Source organism: Pelobates fuscus, chromosome 5 (assembly GCF_036172605.1).
Source record: "Pelobates fuscus isolate aPelFus1 chromosome 5, aPelFus1.pri, whole genome shotgun sequence".
Classification (NCBI taxonomy): domain Eukaryota; kingdom Metazoa; phylum Chordata; class Amphibia; order Anura; family Pelobatidae; genus Pelobates; species Pelobates fuscus.
In genome coordinates, this window is record NC_086321.1 from 199,961,130 (window position 1) to 199,971,191 (window position 10,062).

The following is a 10,062-nucleotide window of genomic DNA, read 5'->3' on the forward strand; positions in this document are numbered from 1 at the left end:
CAGTAATACATGTGCGTTTTGCAGTATACAGATTGAATACACAGTTTCCATCTGAAGAATTATGCTACATTAGTGTACTTAGTTCAACAAATTAGGTCATGCTTGCTTCAGGTATGGCGTTGGTGATTTGGATATTCCCTATCTAGGATACCACTAGGAGAAGGTGGAAATCAGTTGTGGGGGTAGCGGGGGGGGGGGGGAGGGGAGGGTAACGGGGAAGTAGGTGTCACTCCAAGGCGTGAAGTGGCTTACACTGACCTTATTTAGTACCGTTTTTCTACATGTGTGTACATTGGTTCATGCCTTTAGGAACACAGCTGTCGGTTGCCACATACATGCTTTAGCCATCTGCAACTCCGTTCATTTTGGGGGGTGATTATTGCGCTCCATGTATTGGCGCCAATCGTCCCATGCGTCTCGCCAGTCCTTCTTTGGAAGGGGGGTTCGCCTGGCTGCTATTTCATATAGCATTGTAGTTTCTAATAGTTGTGTAAATTCGGTGATTGGCATAGGAAGAGGTGATTTCCAGTGTCTACTCAGTACCGTAAGGGCCGCCATGAGTATCTGATATGTTAGGTATTTTTGCTTCCACCTCATTCCTTTTGGAAATATTTGGAGGAGGTATGTTTCGGGTGTTCTGGGTAATATTGTTTTTGTGCTCTCTTGAATCATGGTGGAAACTGCGTCCCAGAATGTGGCTAGGATGGGTCAGTTCCACCAAATATGGAGCATCATGCCTCTATGCTGATGGCATCTCCAGCATATGTCAGATGCTTGGCGGTGCGCCGCTTTAATGCGAGTAGGTACTAAATACCACCTGTATAGGATTTTGCGAGAGAGCTCCATGTGTGAGGCACATTTAGAAAGGGTGTTATGTGCCTTTAGAATGTTTTTCCACTGCTGCGGAGTTAGGTTATATTTGAATTATTTCTCCCATGCAGTTGTGAAAGAGAATTTTGTATGATCGTTGTGTGTGTGTATTGATTGGTAGATTTCAGAGATTAATTTTTTTGTCAGTGCTGTGACTGGAAGCATCACGCTCGTCGGTGGTCTGTGGGTTTTTGGGAGCCATGCCAATATTTTTATGGGGATGTTGTTTGCATGGTATGTCTCTATCTCTTCCCATGGAGTTGGGTGAGTTCGGTGGCATGCTGCTAAAAGTGGGCCCAGGATGACTGCACGGTAGTAGCTGTCTAAGTTGGGTACACCCATCCCTCCTTTCTCCCGCGGCAGGTATAATGTACTTTTCGCTACCCGTGGCTTGTTCTTGTCCCATATAAATTCCATTAGTGTTTGTTGTGCTTCCTGAAGGAAACGGGGGGGGGGGGTAATTTTATTGGCAGTGTTCTGAATAAATATTGCAGTTTCGGTAAAATAATCATTTTGATCGCAGCTATTCTGCCTGACCACGAGGTGTATTTACCTTTCCATCCTGTTAACAGTGTTTTTATATCAGATAATGTTTTTTTTGGTAGTTTGTTTTATATAGTAGGGCTGGTGTCTGTGTGATGTTAATTCCTAGGAATTTGAGGTGGTCGGTTCTCCAGTCGTATTTTTTTGCATTTTTCACACACAAAACAAATATTAACACTAACTTTGCCCAATGTGTGTGACTAAGTGGCTACTAAAAAAGACTGGACATACCCTATTTGCAATACCTTGGGTTGTCCACTATTGCAAATGGTATGCCATCATGGGGGCAATTCTCATTCCTGGGCTACCATACAGTCTCAAAGGCAACATAACATATCTGGTGAATTTCAATGTGAAAAAACTGAAAAATGTAACATGCAATATTTGACCCTGTAACTTCCCAAAACACCATAAAACCTGTACATAGGGGGTGGTGTTTTATATTTGAAACTTGTCTGAATGCAAATGTGTGTATTTTATTGCAGTAAAAGCAAACAGTATTATGACATTCACAGTTAAATTGTCACGTAGAACAAACAAAAAAAAATCTTATTTTCTCCCATTTTTTTATTTTATCCATATTAAATTATGTTTCATACCTAAATATTTGATGTTAAATGAATGCCCTGTTTCCCCTGAATAAAATTATATATAATAAGTGTGGGTGCACATAATATGACAGAGGTGAATTACGCCTGAACAGACAAATAGCGTGTAACGGATTACCTGGCACCCCAACTGGGTACATCCGTTGATGAATGCTCCAGCGCTTACCAAGGACCATAAGCACTGCACTGATCCTCCACTTGACACCTCCAGACACTGGACGACACTCAGTCCTGGGAACTCTGGAACCGAATGGGGGAATTAGCTCTAATCCTTACAAGGACTTTCCCCGTTGAATCTCCTGCAAGCTGGTACAGCAGACACAGGAGCAAATCTTCTTCCCTCCAATAACAGGACAACACACAGTTTTGGAGTGTAAACAGGAACAGACTGAGCTGGGGCTTTATTGCTTCTTTTATACACATTTCCCCACAAGGTTACCACCCACGTGGACCTTGTGGTACACAGGACACAAAGTTGCAACAGCCAATCAACAATGTACAGTACAGTCAGACACGTCAAGCTAATGCACACAAACCCTCCCTTCTGCCTGTGATACAATTACCTCAACACAATGGACTAACTCAATTATCACAGGCAGAAAAATATACGTTTTACACATTTTCTATAACTTTAAAATTACACATCACATGCGCATAATACTTACATTTTCAGAAACAGCATAATAAGGGAAAAAACATACTCAAAAATCATGAAAATCTGTTCAGCCGTTCGGGAGTTAGCTGGAAGTCTCCTTTGACCGACCGCATGCACATTTTCATGCCCAAAACAGTTCCACAGATATGTGCTGTGCAGCCGGTCTATTCATCCCAGTTCAAATATCATTTGAATGCACGAATGCTTAATGTAGCGTTCGAATTGTCGAACTCCGTTCGACTCCATTCGACATGTGAAAGTTCCAAAAGAAGGTAAAACTTCAGTGGTGTTCGTGCCGTTGAGCATCCGATTTTAGTTCCATGAACTCGACGGCAAAACACAGCTGACCGCGTTCGGCTGAATTAAAATGGCTGCCACTTCGACTACTTTGGCTGCATTCGAAGTGCCATAGCAAAAGTACAGATCCCTTCCCAGAGTATTTAAAGGGACAGAAACAGTGCAAAAAAATCCAATCTGCCCAAATAACGAATTTAAAGGGCAATACATCCCAAGGGCCATAGTCACCCAGCAGGAGGCTGGCAAGCAGGCCTCTCCAAAACCCAGTGGCGAAGTCCCTTTCATCCCATAGCGCAAATTCCAGGTTTTGTTTAGAAACATAGAAACATAGAATGTGACGGCAGATAAGAACCATTCGGCCCATCTAGTCTGCCCAGTTTTCTAAATACTTTCATTAGTCCCTGGCCTTATCTTATAGTTAGGATAGCCTTATGCCTATCCCACGCATGCTTAAACTCCTTTACTGTGTTAACCTCTACCACTTCAGCTGGAAGGCTATTCCATGCATCCACTACCCTCTCAGTAAAGTAATACTTCCTGATATTATTTTTAAACCTTTGTCCCTCTAATTTAAGACTATGTCCTCTTGTCGTGGTAGTTTTTCTTCTTTTAAATATAGTCTCCTCCTTTACTGTGTTGATTCCCTTTATGTATTTAAATGTTTCTATCATATCCCCCCTGTCTCGTCTTTCCTCCATGCTATACATGTTAAGATCCTTTAACCTTTCCTGGTAAGTTTTATCCTGCAATCCATGAACCAGTTTAGTAGCCCTTCTTTGAACTCTCTCTAAGGTATCAATATCCTTCTGAAGATAGGGTCTCCAGTACTGTGTACAGTACTCCAAGTGAGGTCTCACCAGTGTTCTGTACAATGGCATGAGCACTTCCCTCTTTCTACTGCTAATACCTCTCCCAATACAACCAAGCATTCTGCTAGCATTTCCTGCTGCTCTATTACATTGTCTGCCTACCTTTAACCCCTTAAGGACCAAACTTCTGGAATAAAATGGAATCATGATGTGTCACACATGTCATGTGTCCTTAAGGGGTTAAGTCATCAGAAATAATCACCCCTAAATCCCTTTCCTCAGATGTTGAGGTTAGGACTCTATCAAATATTCTGTACTCTGCCCAAGATGCATTATCTTGCACTTATCCACATTAAATGTCAGTTGCCACAACTCTGACCATTTTTCTAGTTTACCTAAATCATTTTCCATTTGGCTTATCCCTCCTGGAACATCAACCCTGTTACATATCTTAGTATCATCCGCAAAAAGACACACCTTACCATCAAGACCTTCTGCAATATACTAATAAAAATATTAAAGAGAATGGGTCCAAGTACAGATCCCTGAGGTACCCCACTGGTGACAAGCCCAAGCTTCGAATATACTCCATTGACTACAACCCTCTGTTGCCTGTCACTCAGCCACTGCCTTACCCATTCAACAATATTGGAATCCAAACTCAAAGATTGTAGTTTGTTGATAAGCCTTCTATGTGCAACAGTGTCAAAAGCCTTACTGAAATCGAGGTAAGCAATGTCTACTGCACCACCCTGATCTATAATTTTAGTTACCCAATCAAAAAAATCAATAAGATTAGTTTGGCATGATCTCCCTGAAGTAAACCCATGTTGTCTCTGATCTTGAAATCCATGTGTTTTTAGATGTTCAACAATCCTATCCTTTAACATGGTTTCCATCACTTTCCCCACTACTGAAGTTAGGCTTACTGGCCTATAGTTGCCCGACTCCTCCCTATTACCTTTCTTGTGAATGGGCACAACATTCGCTAACTTCCAATCTTCTGGGACTACTCCTGTTATCAATGATTGGTTAAATAAATCTGTTAATGGTTTTGCTAGTACACCACTAAGCTATTTTAATAGCTTTGGGTGCATTCCATCAGGTCCCATTGACTTATTTGTCTTTACTTTTGACAGTTGAAATAGAACCTCTTCCTCTGTAAACTCACGTGTAATAAATGACTCATTTATCCTTTTTCTTAACTGAGGTCCCTTTCCTTCATTTTCATCTGTAAATACCGAACAAAAATATTCATTGAGGCAGTCAGCTAGACCTTTATCCTCATCTACATACCTTCCTTCTTTTGTTTTTAATCTAACTAATCCTTGTTTTACTTTTCTTTTCTCATTTATGTATCTAAAAAAGGTTTTGTCCCTCTTTTTTACTGACTGTGCTATTTTCTCTTCTGTGTGTGATTTGGAAGCTCTTATAACTTGCTTAGCCTCTTTCTGCCTAATCTTATAGGTCATTCTGTCTTCCTCACTCTGGGTTTTTTTATAATTACTAAATGCTAACTTTTTGTTTTTTACTATTTTGGCTACATCTGTGGAGTACCACAGTGGTTTCTTGAATTTTTTGCTTTTACTGACAAGCCTAATGCAATTTTCTGTTGCCTTCAGTAGTGCAACTTTTAAATAATCCCATTTCTTTTGGACTCCATTTAAATTGCTCCAGTCTGATAATGACTCCTTTACACATATTCTAATTTTGGAAAAGTCTGTTTTTCTAAAGTCTAAAACTTTTGTTTTTGTGTGGTGTGACTCAGTCACTGTTCTTATATTAAACCACACTGACTGATGATCACTGGATCCTAAACTTTCACCTACAGTAATATCTGATACCAAATCTCCATTTGTTAACACTAAATCTAGTATGGCCTCTTTACGAGTTGGCTCCTCAACGACTTGTTTTAGAGACAATCCCAGTAGGGAGTTTAGAATATGTGTGCTCCTGGCACAAGTAGCTATTTTTGTTTTCCAATTTATATCAGGAAGATTAAAGTCACCCATGATGATAACTTCCCCCTTCATTGTCATTTTAGCTATTTCTTCAACTAGTAGATTATCTAACTCTTCAATTTGTCCTGGGGGCCTATAAATCACACCTACACGAGTTACTGTGTGATTACCAAATTCTAACGTAACCCAAACTGACTCTATGTTCGCCTCACTAACCTTTATTAGGCTAGATTTTATGCTATTCTTTACATACAGGGCCACCCCTCCCCCTTTCTTGCCTTCCCTGTCTTTTCTATATAAAGAGTACCCTGGTATTGCTATGTCCCAGTCATTTTTCTCATTATACCATGTCTCAGTAACAGCGACTAAATCTACACTATCAGTTGCCATTATTGCCACAAGTTCATGGATCTTATTCCCTAAACTGCGAGCATTTGTAGACATGACTCTAAGCTTATCATTTTTTAACACACTTGCTACAGGCACCTTCTGTCCTTGTTTTGGGGGACAATTGGATTGATGTTTTATCACCCTTTTGCCCCCCCCCCCCCCCCCTCCTAGTTTAAATACATCCTAGCAAAACCTCTGAACTGCTCACTGAGAACATTTGTTCCCTTTTGAGAAAGATGCAAACCATCTTTTTTGTACAGTTTATTTCCATTCCAAACAGAGCTACCATGAGCAATAAAGCCAAATCCTTGCTCCCGACACCATTCACCAAGCCACAAGTTAAAGTCCCTAATACGCATCCGCCTGTCATTCTGAGTGTTATGCACAGACAGAACTTCAGAGAATGACAATGTGGAAGCAACCTGCCGTATATCATTGGCAAGAACACTAAAAACTTCCTTAACCTCTGAAACCTCATTGCAAGCCAAGTCATTTGTCCCTAAATGGACAAGTACATCAAATTCCCCTTCCTGCTTTGCTTGCTTAACAATATTACCGATACAGGAGCTCTGTGAGTAGTAGCTCCGGGAAGACACCTCACAAGACCACCATTGTCCATCTCCACACCTCTTATGATGGAATCGTGTACATTTGGCTCAATCCTTAAGGGGTTAACTATAAAATGAAGGAGCTAGGAGAGTGTGAAGTGTGAGAAATTGAGAGCAGTGTACATTGTTTTTAACTACTATCATTATTATATAAAGCTATCACAACTTTAAAATTGGATACAAAAACAACAAACAAATGGAACAAGTTGAAGCTCAATGCCATCATGAGTTGGAGTACCCTACTCAAATGAGCCAATATAACCCAAATGAGCAAAAATAAACTAGAATAGCCCCACTTACTTAAAGAAGAAACTTAATGTTTATCATTTATATGTATATGTATTTTGGTCTAGGTATTCTGGATTCCATTGTTAATGGACTCTGTATCCATGAACTGCAGAATGCCTTGTTGAATCAAAGCCTTATCAAAGTAAATTGACACTATGCTCACTTACCCGTTTCTACAATTGCCCTCTTTACACTGAATTTGTTTATTCCTTTCTTCTCATTTCTAATTCTCTACATATAATTAATTCTCCTTCCTTTTCAAAATCCCTTCCTATGGAGAACAAATTGATTTTGCCAAGTGCCTTAATCATTGAGTTATTATGTTGCATGCATTTAAATGTTTAAATGTAGACATTGCAAGTTACATTCCATGTCACTGCTTATTTAACATGTTACTGAATGTTTGTGTGAAGGACTATTTCTCCCTGGTTACATTTAAATATGAGCCTCCTTTGACTACAAGAAAAAAAAACACAAGTGGGAAGCTAATTCTGTGTAGACAAAATCTAGGACAGTCACTAGGGGGTAACTCTTTAAGGAAAATAGTAATTTTGAGAGAGAGAAAACGTGATCTGTCCCAATAGTGCAGAAAGTATCACAGGAATAAAGGAAAAATTAACCTTTATTGGAATAAGAATAAAAAAGAGGTATAACCTAAAAATCAGAGGAAAGGGAAAAGGGAATATGAAAGAAATTACGATACGACACACTAATCGCAGTGGTAAAGATAATCAGGCAATGACTACTACAAATAATATATAGAGACACTGGTGTATAAATAGCTAATAACATGATGTGTTGTTAACCCGAAATAGTAACAATGTGTCAGAGTCCCTGAATCGGAAGTAATAGAGCAATCTGAAGTAATAGAGCAAGCTGTAACAATAATTGGAACAGCTACTAACTATCAGGTGTTAACAGAACACTGAAAAATAAGGAACCCTTGGTAAAGGGGGGGAATGTTGTCTAAATGTTGAGTAGACACATGGGCAGCATCCTACAGTAATACGTACAGCAACAGTATATCTCTATATAAGAAAAAAATTAATATAGCGAACGTGCAAGAAAAATGAGCAGTGTTAGGGTTAAAGAAAAGTAAATGTAAATAAAAAATGAAGGAAGTGCAGCATATGGATTAGGATGCCATATAGAACAATATAGATAATATAGGTATGCAGGGAGAGCAACACTCCAGTCTGAGTGCAAATATATGCTGAATAAGCCCTCTGGAAAAGTTGCCTTCGAGGGCACCTGAAAGTCTTTAAAGTTCTAAACTGCCAATAGTAGCGTCCTAACTGCCCCTGAGTCTGTGCCTTCAAGGGCACCTAGCGTCTAAGTAACAAAGTCCCTGAGTCTGTGCCTTCAAGGGCACCTAGCGTCTAAGTAACAAAGTCCCTGAATCTGTGCCTTCAAAGGCACCTAGCTTATAGATCACTGCTATCTTTCACTGAGCTGATAGATAGTCTACACCTTTCCTGGTAGTCTTTACTGAAATCCATAAAGTCATGAAAAATAAATATGTTGTAATACAGCAACAGGATTGTGATGCCAGTGAAGGAGAGTTAGAATAGTAGAGTCAGGTTGGGTGTTAAGGCTGAGCGAATCACTTTCATATTCCTTTTTCCTTTCCTCTGATTTTTAGGTTATACCTCTTTTTTATTCTTATTTCAATAAAGGTTATTTTTTAAATTTATTCCTATGATACTTTCTGCACTATTGGGACAGATCACGTTCTCTCTCTCTCAAAATTCCTCTGGCTTCAGGCAAGGCCTCACAGAGTTACTAAGGATGCTATGTCATGGCATTTACAATTACTTCCAGCATTACATTTCCTTTTTTGAAGTGGTATCTGAAAGAAGAGCTTAATTATACAAGTTTTACCTGAAAAGTGAATTAGTTAGTTATTTATTTAGGAAAAACCACAGGATGACTAGTATGCTTGTTAAGTAAGTTGTCATAAGGTTAATATGCATGAAAGTTGTTCCATTCGTCCTCCGGGATGTCTACAGTACATTTTACCAAGAAAAAGCAATGGCATCCATTCCATAAGGCTCAATAACAGGAATATAGTTGATTTATATAATTGCAAGAAATTGTTTCCGATTGCTGGTGCACATCCGGGAACAAATATCTGTCAGTACTAAATTTGTGCATTAGCTCTTGCTTTACATTTCACAAATGCTCTTTACAGTAATGTTCTAAAACTGTTTTATTGAAGTTGGTTGCCAAACTAAAACAAGTCAGTTCAGGCAACACCTAACTTATTCATTACTTTGATTCTCTATTTCTAAATTGTACATGAAATGTATCCACAAGGGCTTTGCTTTACAGAATGTTTATATAATTAAACTCCTAACGTTGCCCATTGAAAGTGGCTTGAGCCTCGTTACATATTGTTGCATTGGAATATCAACTTAATTTAAATAATACTTCACTGGTTTTATTAGACCTGCATAGTATTTTGACCATAAAAAACAAAGGGAAAATTGTAATTTAGATTATACTGTTTCTACATTATTAATACAGAGCATAAATTTTGTTATCATCATAAATATGTGTGTACGTATATATATATATATATATATATATATATATATATATATATATATATATATATATATATATATATAAATATGATTAATGTGTTTCTAGTTGTTTTCCTTCTGAATGTTTATATGTAAAAGACATGAATTATCATACAGTGCTCTAGTGTAATATTACCAGTTAGGGATCTGAGAGGCTCGTGCACTGTTCAGAATATTTCTGTCAGTGGGTGCTGTTGTCCCAAGTCTATCAGAGATCTTGCACTTGTTAATCACTTATACCACCAATACCATTGCTCACATCAATTCTGATGAAAATGCTGAGCTGCAACACCTTTTAATTATCTACAGCATTTGCATAATATCCTTAATTCAATTAGGCCAATATACGCCAGATCTTTACACACATTGATGTTCCCGAAAAGCAAGAGTGATCAATATATTCTTATTTAAACTCTCCGCTGCGTAGGAACTGCACCCCTTATAATTA